Below are 15,579 nucleotides of genomic sequence, written 5' to 3' on the forward strand. Positions count from 1 at the left end.
GCAATAATCACAGATGGTTTTCAAGATGTCTGCCGTTTACTTCTACGCAGAGATGACAGCGACGAATCAAGGATTGTCGAGTACGAGCAAACAAGCCAGGTGTATCTGCTACCGTCCCGGCGGCGACGTTGATGCGAGCAACGAGGTCCTCAGCTGATGTGACAGGTGTGTCGTATACAAGGGTTTTCATTTCTCCCCAGAAGAAAAAATCGAGAGGGTTGAGATCTGCCGACCTCGGTGGCCAAGGCACAGACTCATCCCTACCAATGAACCTATTGCGAAACACATCATTCAGGAAATGTCGTACATTACAATCGAAATGAGCTTGTGCACCATCGTGTTGGTACCACATTTCTTGCTGCAGTGCCAAAGGTACGGTCTCCAACAGTTCAGGCAGAACCTCAATAAGAAATGCATGATACGTGCGACCATTCAGGCGAACAGGGAGAATGTATGGTCCAATTAAATGATCATGTACTATCCCGCACCACACATTCACTGAAAACCTGTGCTGGTGATGGGCCACAAAAAGTGCATGTGGGTTGTCAAAGTCCCATACATGACTGTTTCTACTATGAAGACATCCATCCTGGTGAAAATGGCTTCATCTGTCCACAATATGTTTGCCCCGAAGTGAGGGTTTGTGTCCAGCTGATGCAACAACCATTGGCAAAACTCCATACGAGGGCGAAAGTCACGAGGTTTAAAAGGGTGCATTCCTTCCTCTGACAACACTCGCCAAACATTCACATGAGACGTGTTTCGTGCCCGAGCGAGCACTCGCATACTGGTGCCAGGATGTTCTGCGACCGCTGTTAACACATCTTCTGCAAACTGATGTGTGCGTACACTTCGGGGTCTTCCAACTTCTTGCCGCGGTGGTAACACTGACCATGTTTCACGCAGTCGACTGTCCACTACCTGAAAGAAGGTGTGAGACAGTAAACGTCTATGTGGAAAGCGTTCTCCATAAAGACGCCTTGCCTCACGGCTATTACCACGTGCCTCCCCATACATGAGATGCATGTCTGCTAGCTGCTGGGTCGAATACGCAGCCATCTGTGTAATAGGGAGCTGGAACTGCAAAGTATTGTTTTTGTTTAACACTGGCACACTGCACAAATTGGCCATATCACCGTAACAACACCACAGACTTGACTTGTCCACTCCACCACGTCAACTTCTTTCAGTACAACATACTAGTACTCTTCAATGCGTATGACAACCTAGAGCGAACTGCTGATCATATCCCAGCACCTGCAACACGACTGGAACGACTGCCGGAGAGAACCAACCCTTCGAGCTCCTCTCGCGGGAACAGCAGTCATGAAGGTCAAACGTAGACTACAAGAGCCAGACTTGACTGTGCAGCGCTTCCAAAACTGGTCTCTTTTATGTCACAATGATCGCGTGCGAACACTTTTGGTATTGCTCCCCACCCCCTTTGTGTGGTGAAAGTGACATCTTCAGTTGGTGTACAGTGACATGCACTGTCTGTGCATAAGACATTGTAGCATTTGTTGTTTGTTGTGTGTGTGTGGGGGGGGGGATGTTACGTAGTTGTTGCGTGTAAAAATACACGTTGTCGTAATCATCTGATATTGTATTTTTCTTTCCCTCCTCCTGGTGGAGTAATATGTCTCTCGTATGCCACATGACATGATTCGTTCATTCCTCGCGTGTAACTGGGGTATGCAACCGTGCTCAACTTTTCGGATTTTGTGTTCGGTGCTCATGTTTTGATGTTTGAGGTCGGGATGTGTTGTCTTGAACGCATTTCTCATTGTCACGGTCCTTCTTGCTGCGTTACATACCCTTTCCATGTATTGTTCTTGCTGGAAATCCCCAATTCCTTTGAGGACTCCATTGCGCATGCGTGCAGTGAACTTTTCATAGTGACTTCCGGACTGAGCACGTACGATTCCTTTATGATTCCCTTGTAACCGCCTCTCTATCTGTTATAGTATTCGTCCCAGTTAGGTGTGACGTTCACTTTGTCACCTTTTGCGAGGCTCCTATCTCGGAAACGAAGCCTCAGTCGTAAAAATGGAACTTAGACTTTTTGCTTGTTTTCGTGTGAGGAATCACCTCCCAAGCGTTGTAAACGACCTTTAGAAACACCCTGTATATGTATAATAGCAGGTAACAATATGTTATAAGCACATTCTTACTTTCCAAAGAAGCGTATGTGGGATGGCAAAACGGATCCGGATCCGGATCCAAAAGTACCGGATCCGAAAGTTCTGGATCCGGATCCGAAAGTTCTGGATCCGGATCCGAAAGTTCTCGATCCGGATCCGAAAGTGCCGGATCCGGATCCGGATCTGAAAATTCCGGATCCTCGGATCCGGATCCGAAAAAATTTAAGATCCGGATCCTAAGGATCCGGATCTGGCCATCCCTAATTTCGATGCGCTAAGATTAGCGAATCTCTTGCGTATTTCGAGCTGTTTCATGCTGTCGCTTAGCTTATTTCGCACAAATATTCGAGTATTTTGACTTACTTTTTTTTTTACTTCTCTAAAATACTTAAATTCAATATTTATATTATCTTGATTGGTCATCGCCGCATCTCCCGATGACCGGACGCTTCACCTCTGATTTCGATCCCATTTTGAACCAGTGCCGGATATCTTTTCTTATCTCAAAGGAAAACTTTGCCACCCGAAATACAAATTAGGTTTATGAATGGCTTTGTCAATTTCCGTTAATGTTAATTCGACATGCACATGCGCAGATCATGTTGTAAAACAAGTAGAGCTCCTCAGTGGATCCCATGTTCTCTTTCCGTTCCCTCTAAGCACCTCGTGTGTGGCGCAGAGGGCGTATTGTCCACGAGCAGAGAACTCACGCGAGGAGATGACAGATAATGTGCAGAAAGGGAAGGGACTACCTTGTAGGCCGTAGGTGGAGATCTCGTAATAATTCAGGAACTGTCTTATGAAAACATGATACTTCGAGTTGTCTTTGTTTCGCTGAGTAAATTTCATAAATTCATGATAAAATATTTCTCTGGATGGAGACTGAATTTACGTCAGGGCCCGGGTGGTCTCTAATTCGTAATTCGGTAAAGACAGCTTGCACTTGCCCCCACCTCTTTTTCACTGTCGTTTTGAAATATACTGTCAAAGTCTTGGAGTTATAAAATGGAAAGTAAATAGCTAAATGCAAAATGTGGTTAACGATTTTCGAAAACCAAAAATGAACTCTTCCTAAACCACAATCATTGAACTGGTGTCTTGTATTTCGTTCTCAATTCACCCTGAATAAAGCATGGTTCGAAAAGTATAAATTTTTCATTGATATTGTTGGTGTCCATAACTCGTGGTCTACAGCCCGTAAGGGTCCTGGCCTATCTCTCTACTGCCAGTATCCCTCCCACAATCCTACCTAGAGGTGTGGAGATCTTCAACCAGTAATGGGGTGACGTGTGGTCAGCACGTCGAACTCCTAGCCGAGTTATAGGAGATATCTGTGACCGGGTTACGCTACTCACTCGTACCTCCCCAATTTCCTCACGATGGTGGGTTGCCACCGGTGCTATACACAAGCAGAGAACCCATAGACTGAACCCAGCTGGACTCGAACCCAGAACTCCAAAAGTCGGAGTCCAAAACAGAACGCCTTAGACCGCACGCCCACGGAGGAGGACCCATACTTTTACATATTAGGTGAAAAAAACGAAATACAAAGAAAATACCTAGAAATAGGAATTAATTACAACACAGACATATGTAGACTATAATAAACATTTTCAGAAAAAGTAGCTATAAGGAATCCACATAAAAACAAGCACGGAAATTCACGCATGATCACGGAAAAATGAAAAAAAATCAGTACCTCAGAAACAATTCATATACATATATTTAAAAATCAATGTACACAAAGTGTTGCTTAAAATGCTTTGCGGAAATCGTGTTGGAAATATGAATATACTTGCAAACTGACTGCATAATAATTTTATTTTATAGTATCATAGTAAGAAGTAGAAGAGTCTTGAAAGATTTGGGGAAAGAAAGAACAATACTCGAAGCGATCAAGAAGAGAATGAGAGGAGCTTCTCCAATGGCGTAGTTGGGCGGATTCGATACCCGGTGGATGCCCTACGTAAACTGTAGGTACAGTTCCGGTTAACCTATCTACGCATAAAGTGGACTTAAAATTCAAAATTAAAGAAGAAAAGAGTTATAAGTTAGGGCAACAGCTTAGGAAGAACTGCCTGCTCTTTAGTTCTTAAAAATACTCACAATTTCATTAACCCACTACATTCACCGCCTCCAATAGCTATTTTAATTATTGTCTGTTCCAACAGTAACATTAACAGACTCTACCAGCACACTGGCGATTTTCCTGATGCCATGTGACTAACACATTGCCAGAACGTCCGTCAGTCGAACTAAGCAGAACAGGAAAGTGTAAATGTACGTCTGAAACTGTATCCAGTGTGGCCACACAAGATAGGAAATCCTGAAAGTTGCAATGCAAATCTGCTCATTGGACAGTGAAAATCGTGATAAAATTGACCTGATTTATCGTGACAATTCTTATTTTTTGTGCATGTTGATCATACGCCTCATCTAGTATAATTAGATGTGATCGAAATACGTATAACACGAATGCAGGCATGAAAGTAAAACACAAAAAAAATTCATAAAATCCCTAGTTTTACCTAAATTTGGACTTAGATATCGCTGCACCAAGGGAAATTTCCCTTCGTGTAGCAACACTGCCTATGCTAAGCGCTGCACAGAAAGCAGAAAGGAACAAGTGCTCAGTGTTCTACTGCCAACATTGTTTGCAGCGGTGGAAGGCCCCGTGTTATTAAACAGCCACTCGCTTTGGCTCCCTCGGCCTTCCAGCGTACAATCGGGGAGGAAACCCGGTCGTTAGAAGGGTGCGATGGAGAACAATCAGTGGCATACGTATACCAGTCTTTCAGTTATTTAAATAATGTGCTTAAATTCTGGTTTAGAATCTTATTTTAATAGTTTGCATGATATGCAATGAGCAATTACCCAAATATTAAAGCTAAATGTATAGGAATATATGAAAAAATGTTGGTTTACCGGTTGTAACGTTGTAACCTGGAGAATACGCCATTAGGACAGAGAACAATGAAGAGAGACTACTTAAATGAACCAGCAGTTTCGATCATATCACACATATCCCAAAACGTGTCAATTGACGCATACATTTTGACTCCAATAACACATTAACGTGCATAAACTGCAATTACACGCAAAAATACATAAAAGAGCACTTTTATCAACTGGTGTTCCGTGTGGTTCACTAAAATGCGTCAATTGGGAAGATCAAACAAGATCATTTCAAAGATAACAAAATTTCACTTTCATGCATTAATTGACACACCAAAAAGTGCATCATTTGCAGTTTATGCACGTTAATGTGTTATTTATTGAAGTCAAAATATATGCGTCAATTGACACGTCTTGGGATATGTGCGCTTCTAACAGTTAATTAGTTTATATTGATCAAATTACTCATAGGATCACACTAAATGAAGGCAATACTTAAGTCCTATTCAGTGTCTTCAAGGATCAAGCAAATTATTGAAACCGATAAAGCGGAAACAACAAATCAATTAAGGTCCTGTGGCACACTCGAAGCACTACTCATACTTCGTGGCCAACATCTGCCACAGACATGGAGGGACCGAACGCCCCGAGGCAGCCCGTTTGGGATTGCGTGTTAAACACTTAATTAGCGGCATTGCTTGATGAAGTGGTCAAGGCTAACAATTATGTTGCAAAGATTGAAGGAAGAAGCGGCCGGTGGGAGGAGTGCTCCCCCGTAACACTCATTAATTGAATACGTATTGAAAGCATGTTGCTTCGTCGGGTTCAACCACCTGGCATCCCCCCCTCCCCCCAACTCCATCTTCAGCGCATCTGGTGCACTTTGATAGCCAAGTTTTCACGGGTGAAGAGTATCATTAAGATCCTTCAATGAAATTTACAATTTCAAGAAAACAAGCAGTGGGGTTTACCTACAGCGAAACCTGATATTCCAGTTGTGTTTTCTTGAAGAGAATTGTACGTTTTTGGTAGTGTACCGTGAAACAAGCCGTCTTGGTTTCCAATCCAGGATAATATATATAAAATCCATTCATCTCATATTACCACTATTATTATTATTCCTTTACTCGGTAAACGTTTTGTTACAAACCAATGACTTAAAAGTGATAAACAACACTAAAGGAAACAATTGTTGCACCCAAAATGTAGTTGTTGTTTAACAAGAGTATGAAGGCACCCGTAGGGATCCCGTGGTGAAATGGAATGGTTAGCACGGTACGCTATGGCACCAGCTGCGATCTTAGGTTTGAATTCCGTTCTGGATATGAGTGCTCTTTGTGAGCATTTGTGTTAATAGGGATGGACGATATCGGAAATTTGTTATCGCGATATATCGTCAAGAAAATATCGTCACAGACGATACGATAAGATATTTTTTCCGTATTGTGATATCGGTGATATAGGTACGTCTTCACAATATATAGCGCCAAATATCGTGACGATATATCGCCGACGCGATATATATCGCCAAAATATCGTGACGATGTATCTCCGATACAATATATATCGCTAAAATATCGTGACGATATATCGTCTAGTTCATATCGCCTGGACGATATTTTCAAATATCGCGATATATGGTCTGGACACTAGTGATAAGTGTATTGTACATATTCTTCATAAATTTCAAATCATTACTCATCAACATCGTCGCGATTAGCCAAAAGAAATGGTAAAATAATCTTATTCAATCAATCAATCTACTCCTTAAAGATACTTAACACACTCCTATTAAATAAGACTGACTGGTATCTATTGGAGCGATACTCAAATTGGAAATATAATTCTGAGTTCAAAATTGTATAGCACAAAATGGAGCTATGTTTGCACTACCTAGTAACTTTTATAACTCATCTTTTGCTAATAAATACTAAGTTAATAATAATAATGAAAAACTCACATGATATAAATCTATTCCTTCGAATATACTCTTGTAGTTCTTTCATATCCATCATTAGTCTTTGTACCTCTTCTAATATCCCAGACATCGACAACAATCCATTGTAGAACTTTTTGTCTTTCTTGAAAGACATTGTTTCAGAGATAGCTGATTCGGTTTTACTCGCAAAAGACGTACAATCACTATCGAAGATGTTTGTGAGTAAATTAATTATTCGTTACTATTTCCATTTTTTCTTCTTTCTTTCATTCTGTTTGTTTACAAAGGTTGGAATTGCACACAAGGTATTGTAGAACTTAGTTAATGTTTATATTTCATTTTTTTCACGAAGCAATTGAGTGATAATGCATTAAGTATTTGACCAAACATACCTCTGTTGGCGACTGTACTATTCCATGTCCCAGAATGACGTTTGGTAAGTCCTTCAACACATTGAATGAAATTGGAGTTGTTTTTTGTAGTTTCTGATGGTGACATCGCAAGATGTACTTTCCTTTCCTGTTCCACTTTGTATTTCCAACTTACAGCATACCTGTTCGTTTGTGAACGTTTAAATGCATTAGAGATTGTATTTTGAAGCTGATTTTACTGGATATTCCACATGATGTGTTTGTTTGGTTTATTTTACCTCGCATTTCTGCCCCTTTTGACGAAGATGACGATGAGTGATGATATGATGAAATTGATGAAGGAACACTCACAAAGAACACCCATGCACAGATCGTGATTCGAACCCGCGACCGCTGGTGTAGTAGTGCGCTGTGATATCCACTCCACCCAGGTGCGGATCCACGGGGAGGGCGAGAGGGGTGATCGCCTCTCCCAACTGTCAGATTTTTGGATATATTATTTATTATCTAATATTTTTGAAGACTCAAATATCCCATTTTTCATCACCAAGTTTAATAGGCTCGAGAATATATTTTATCAATCCCACTTTATGCTCATGATAGGCTAAGCAGAACTAGGCCTACAGTATATATTTGGATCATAACCACGATCCTATATGCCTCAATTTAGGATCGAATCCGACACTCCTTGAGAGAATAGGTTTTTGTTTCTTCTTCATTCGCTTTACGCCTCATCTGGCTTTTCAGTTTACCATGTCAGTGGAAGGAACTGTGATAAAGGCATACAACAGCAATAACCATTTATTCCAGCCCTAAACCCCTATTTTCGCAAAACTATAATATCTGAAAATAAGTCAGCTTGGTTTCTGTTTGCAGTGCAATATATATTGTTTATAATAAAACTGTGCAAATGTATGTTAGAATTGATTCTCGCCCCTCCCAACTGTAACTACTGGATCCGCCGCTGCTTCCACCACGGAGGTCGGCGGCATGATATGAGATGTAAGTGCGAATAATAATTATCTCAGACTTAAAGAAAAAAAATCACTCTGGCTTATCTATGGACGCCATTCGTTACGAAATAAAATGTCAAACGTGTGTAAATTTAAGGTCGCGAGGCGAAATCAAATACGAGGACGTAACCTGCAATTCTTCAGGGACAGAGGCCACCATTGTGTTCTTTTCGGAGCTACCGGCTGACCGGGTAGTCAATGCTGGCAGTAGACGTCACGGGAGACATGCCTTGAATATCAAGTGACGGGTACAAACGCTGGTGATTGTCATCTGTTTTCGTGCTTCATCACTGTGCCTCTCTCTCTCTCTCTCTCGGGTTTTGTGTGCTCGTATGCGAAGAGAGGGAGATGTGTGTGTGTAGTTCGGTCGAGCGGTGATTAATTTCACGGTGAGACGGAAGGCTTTCATCAATCGCAGTAGACAGTAGCTTTTGTTTAGCAGAATCATTAGTCTGTCAATACGTCACGGGGGCAGGGAGACGGTATTGGAGGTTAAAGGAAAACTTGCATGGAGCTGGAGAAAACTCCTCTTCCAGTGGCTGGAATCGACAATGACTGCTTTTTCTCTTCGGTTGTCTTTTTAAAGAGCTCTCTTGCCAGGCGACGCTGATGTCCAGGAAATCCTGCCCCCCGGAGTGATTTATTAAGTTGCATTGACCGGGATTTACCCCACCCCCCGTATTCCGGTGTAAATGTTCTTTTATTTCTCTTTGCTCATTGCTCCATGGCTCTTGCTTTCATCCTCCCCTCCTTTCTCTAGAGAGGAAGAACAAAATTGCGAACCATGTTTGGAAACGGCTTCAGAAAATGGCCAATGGATAATCCTTAAAATTACTATGCCGACTTCCGTGGCGAAGTGGTTAGCAGAGCGCGCTACGACACCAGGTGTTCAGGGTTCGAATCCCAGGCTGGGCATGGACAGGGCCGGATTAAGGTGGGTGCTATTGATGCTGCAACATTAGGCCCATTCATGAAATAGGCACAGATGAAAACAGACGAGAATTTTCTGAAAGCTGAACATTTTTCTTTTGCTATACCTATTAACCTGAAAGAAATCTTAGAATGAAATTTGGAGCCCCAATTTCGGACGCCTAGACACAGCATTACTTATTATACAGTTACTATTATTCTTTGCGCTGTGACGTAACTATAACGTCGTTGTGTTTATCGTTCACCTAAGATTTCAAGCATCAGGCCCAATTTCGTCTTAACCCGGCCTTGGGCATGGATGTTATTTGTGAGGGTTCCGATTGCAGTGTAAGGGGCGACTCTTCCACGTAGTACACCCTGGACTGCATTTTGAAGACGAACGAGGCTTTGGCGACTGCACCTACGGCCAGTATAATCTTCGAAGGACTGTATGTGTTGTCTTGTGCCCCTTTACAGCCCCAGCTTTTAACTGAAATCAGAATATTTTAGTCTCCGACATTACAGTAGTGTTATTAGTTATACGTAGTTTAGGTAAGGGGCTGAACTCCGTCGTGCAAAATAGCCTAAGTGCTGACGCACCCAAAATTTTAAATTCAATCAATCTCTTGATGAATTTCAACATATAATCAGTCATCCTCATGTTCGCGATTAGCCAAAAGTGACAGAAAAAAAATGAACCAAGTCAATCAAAATCACTCTCATATTCCCAAATCTCTCGGCTAATTATCTCAATAAGAACTGTTGTAATACTAATATAAACTCAGGGCCGTTGCCTACCGACTGCCAGCCTCACTTCCACCGCAGGTGAGAGACTCGAACCTGCGAGCGTCCCGTAACCATAGAGCCTTAGACCCCACGGCAGCAGTGCGGTACAATAATAACTGTTCCAATGGAGTGGTGGGAATGTTGAGATGAAAGTTAGATATTTAACATTTCAAGTTTTTTTTTTAGTGATTTGGGTTACCCATATGTATGAAAAATATCCAGATAATGTCCAAACAGTGCCTAAAATACGTACAAACTAGAAACCGTTCTAGTCTACAATATATCCTTTTCTCATGTATAACCAAATACAAACTTCCACATGACGTTCCATTCACGTGAACTACATAATATTGATGTCCGAACGTATAAAAGAATGATCCACAGAATATCTTCCTGGTTATCCTATGGATGTGACCTGGACTGATATATGGGTAGCTATGCAAGGAACATATAATTGATGCATCTTGGATATTCGTACGGAAGTTCTGGATATCCAACGTATATCCAGGAATATCCAGTTGACATCTATCGAACAATCCTGGGATACCGATATGTCCGTCCAGGAGACATCCATACGTTATCCAGGAAGGATGTTTAATGAATATATGTGGATAATTTTTGGATATGGAGCATTCCATTATCACGGTGGGACGCACAGACTACATTTTTTATATTAAAGTAAATAATATTCAACGGATAGTTAAGCAACATTTTTCTTACAGTTTCTATGCAATGAATCAAACTTAACACTGTTGATTAAACATAACTAGCCTTAAAATACTTTCCCATATTAATAGCTATAAAATAACAATTTTGTGTCATGGGTGGGACAGATAAAAAAATTACCTCTTTACTTAAAAAAATTATTTTAATATCTTTGAATTTCCAAATTAATGAAAATAAATGATTTAAGACAAGAGAGAAGGTAATTGACCTTTGGGAGTTCAAGAGGGAATGTAACAGTTGAAGGAGACATTATTTATTTTTTGGTGACACGGGTGGGGCCACGGCCATCTATAATCCGAGGGAGGCCGGAGCCTTCAATTTTGAAACCCTGTAAACCGTTATGTCAGCCGGCCGATGTTACTCGGAAGAAACATTAGAGAATGAACTTACAGACGTAAAAAAAGTAATAATTTTATGTAGCCTATTCATCCTGTAATCACTTCATTCGCCCTAATTGTATTCGCTATTATATTCAACGTAATTTTCTCATAAGTAAAGCAGTATGTTATTAAGTTGTGAAAAATATACATTACATTTTTTTGAGCAGCATATTAGCATTTTACGGAGCATTCTGTACGTTTTACATGTGGTGAATCACCAAATATAATAAATATCCAATATTGATGTCATTTATATTCTTAATTATCACGTGGAAAATAAACTAGTGACGTCGAAGAGTTATAACCAAAACATAGAGGCCTAAAACATATTTGCGCAAAAAGCAAATTCCACGCTGAGAAAAGTTGTGTGCATGAGGTACCACACGCTAAGCTTTTACTTGTACAAGGGTTAAACTACAACACTCAAACAAGAATTCTGGAAACAATACAAACCCAAACAAACCTCTAGAGCATAAAACTACCTAACTTAACAAAAACAGTAGAACACAAAAACACTAATTCCTTCACTGTAACCACATACATATCTCCGCAAGAGAAAAACAACGGAAATGTAACACCTTATCTAAACCATGCAAAATTATTCACTTTCTCGCAGGAAGTACATAGTCACCAGCACTCGGCATTATTTTAGCCTTGTACATACATGGGCTATATGTTTATCACATCCACAACTACTTTGTACGTCTTACTTTTAGAACTTTAAGGCCAATATGTTAGGTCATTTAAGTATTTAGTTGTTAAAGAGGTTCGAATGTCCTTCCGAAATGCTAGCAAATAAAATAAGGGCAAACTACACATTATTGGAAAGTTCCATACTGCGTATGAAGTGCAAAGTTGGCCTTGTGTTTTCTGTTTATTCCCAGTTATTTAACGGAAAATTTCTATTTCTATTGTTAATGTATGTTTTCCACTTACATCGTAAAGTCAATCTTCTGTCCAGATTTGGAAAGAGAATTTTTTTTACACAGATTCCCTGGTTTTTTTAAGAGTCAACAGCAATTTTTGCTATTCGCGCCCATGCTATGTAGCTTGATGTTTAGGCCGGCGAGACAGCGTTGCCAAATTTCATGATTCCGGCCTGTAATGAAGGGCCGTGGTGGGACACAATACCAAACAAAAGTAAATCAAACATTTAAATAAAGTAACAATACGTAAAATACCGTCTAACTTAATTATGTATCTTGAATTTTTATCCAAATGACAAATATAAATTGTTGTCTCACAAGATAGAATTTCATTTATAAAATTGAGACTCAGAGGCACTTCGACATTTTATGTTTTGGACATCAATGTTATGTATGTAGTTCACGTGAATGGGACGTCATATGGACGTCTTTATTTGGTTGTGCATAAGAAAAGGATATATTGTAGACTAGAGCATGTAGTATCTATTAGCCTTTCTGTACATAAAGTGGACTTAAAAATCCAAACCCAAGTTTCGAACGAGAGTGCCGTAAACAACTGCATATATGTAGATTTCTTTTTATCTTCTAGTAACACATAAACGGCTGGCCAGATGTTTGTTTCCTCTTCGGAACTTCTTGCATCAGCATGAATTGAATAAATTTCTTCAAACTATTTCGTACAACTTTTGAATGTTCCGTCAAGGTAGAAAGAATCACAAGATGTTAATAATTTCTTGCCATTGTTACTTGCAAACACCAGACATTTCTTTTCGTTGTCCACTGTCAGGTCAAGCATAAGTAAGCTCGTCCCGTCGGAAAGTCTCAACACATTTTCATCCAAGGAGATTTCGGAACTACCAATCGGATTTTGGGTTGTTCCCAGTATTTTCCTACGTATTTCACACAAAGAGGTTTTTACGTTATCATATTTTGGAATTTCAGTAACGTTCATAACATCTATTCGTCAACTCCAAAATTCTTGTCTCTAGACGACGTTCACTGGCATAGACAGTTCCTCCCTTGCTCTTTTCCTGCATACAGACATGTATTTTACAACTTCCAACTCTGCAACATTCTGAACACACTGATGAGGTTTTCTTTCCAAAACGTCGTTGTTTAATGTTGTCTTTAGTGATTCCTTGCATTTCGGCCGGCGTTCCTTTACACATCTCCAGTAGATAACATTTTCAGTCTTACGGCCAACACGATACTGATGTCCGTCCAGTAAGAGACAAGGTTTACCCTTGGCACTGGTAATAACTTCCATTGCGCATTCACCTGCAAGGAAAGAAAGAAGAATATTTAAATGTGCGCTTCACCAAGACCATCTTGAGGTTCAGGCCACAGCGCTCAGTCAAGACGTCATCATCTGGAGGCGATCGTCTTAACGCTCTAAACTCCTTGTCGTCATTTTACCGTAGATAATTAAGGTATATTTATTTCTCTTATGAAGTTAAATTTCGACATTTACCCTCCCGACGAATATAGTTAGAAGAAAAATTTATAATATTGAATATTTGCACCAAAATTTTCATTCAAAAAGTCACTATGGCCACCACAAAAATTCCTACCATAGCACAAAGAAAGAGTTGAAAACCGTTAGAAACTTCCTGACGGAAAAATTTAAACATTGTATATATTTGAAAAATATTATCGGGAATATTGGCCAGCTACAGTAAAACTCGTAACCGCTTTTGTATGAACTTTTGTATGTAAAATCAATTGATTAAATAAAACATGTTAGGTTGACCGTAAACTTTCCAAGTTACCTAATCAATTAAATTGTCTTTAAGTTTACCCAAAATTAATCAACCATATAATGCAGATATTCTGTGTAGCTATACAATCTCAATACAAAACCTTAATTTCTATATTCTTGCAGCAAAAGCGAAAGAAATTGGTACAAGGGCAATGTTACATTTCTGTGATAAAGACTAAACCTAAATCATTTGTCACATTGTAATTTCGATCCAATTGACTTTATTGAACGAAAGATAACAAACAAATTGAATCTTTTCATTGTCGTTAGTAAGATCTGTGACAATAACTTAAGAGTTTCATTGAAAAATAAAAAAGCAGATTAATATTTCCATTTTAACGTTCACTTGGGAAATAAACATTTGGAATATTTCCTTACACTGTGTTTTACATTCTGTTAAAGAAATCGTGAAGAATGTTAATAAATTATGACACAATAAACATTATCACTGATTTAATAATCAAAGTTACGAACATTGAAGCTTCACAAAAGACAAAAAATAAAAAGCAGTTCATATGAAACAGTTTTAAAAATTTAATACATTTGTAGTTCATATTAACATAGCTAAGTAACAAAATGCTTTCTGTGTGAAAACATTTGTATTTGAAACATAAGTAATATATTCTTGGATAGTTTTACACACGAAAAGTTCTTGTTACACATCGCACCTTTGTATTTGAATGTACAACATATCTTCCATTAGCCTCCGATTAGCATAAAGAAGCATAAAGCGGGATAAAATAAGAATAAATATACACATGTATCAACTTTGCCCCGTTGTATAGGTTTCTTTCATTAAGCACATTTTGAAACTGAAAGTTTGTGTAAATAATATGAATAATTTATCGAATGCTTGCATAAAATTTACACTAACAAATTGCTTTGGTAGACGTAATATTAACCAACCTTTGTAATTCAGGGTAAATTATTTGATATTTCTAAAAACATGTAGACATGTTGTCCACATTTACGAGTATATTTGATGCCTATTCCGGACACATGAAATGTTTACATCATGAACTATTACTCTTATTTATTTTTAGTATAAAACATTTGTTACTTAACTTGTATCTTTTCGTAGTGACTGAATCAAATGGAATTGCCCTAAAAAAATCTCATTTTTAACAACATCTTGAAGAAATGTGAACGTTACTCTTACCTTTTTCATCATAATTGCCTCCGCAATTGAGCACACAACACTTATACACCATACCTCTTGCACATTTAAGCATATTTATACGTCATGTAAACTCGATTACAGTTCTTAAATTTGCATTACAATTCCATATTCACTAAAAAGGTCCAACATTGATTCCGAAGAAGCAAATCAAACATGGCGGCTATCTCGCCTCCAGTTGATGACGCTTAGTCACGTGACCGGAGCAAGCCATGAGGCTTTCAGATTGAGAAGGTAATGGCTTCACCCACGATCTTTTTCTCTCTGTGCGCAGATCACACTGTGCACTCCTCCCACGTGCGCTTCTCCCACGACACCGTTTTTAGACACTCTATCGGAACCGATTGGTCAATTGTAATTAATTGGTTTCTATTGGAAAGTATTTTATTGTTTTAAATATATTGCTTATGAAAAATTCTTATCTATACAACTGTAAATGCAATGGAGAAAACATTTAAGAGAACTAAAATAAATCTCTCGTAAGCATGTGGAATTTGTTACTTAGAAAAAACTTTCATATACAAAATATTTTCAAATATATGAACGTTTTTATCTCT

At 39.1% G+C, this 15,579-nt stretch overlaps 1 long non-coding RNA gene across 1 annotated transcript in view; it reads left to right on the forward strand.

The window, feature by feature from the left end:
• Positions 1-15,579, forward strand: part of LOC146003610 (uncharacterized) — a 353,221-nt gene that overhangs the window by 129,701 nt on the left and 207,941 nt on the right. The gene's annotated exons all lie outside the window — the stretch shown is intronic.

This window comes from Lepisma saccharinum, chromosome 20 (genome assembly GCF_977018435.1).
Source record: "Lepisma saccharinum chromosome 20, izLepSacc3.1, whole genome shotgun sequence".
Lineage (NCBI taxonomy): Eukaryota > Metazoa > Arthropoda > Insecta > Zygentoma > Lepismatidae > Lepisma > Lepisma saccharinum.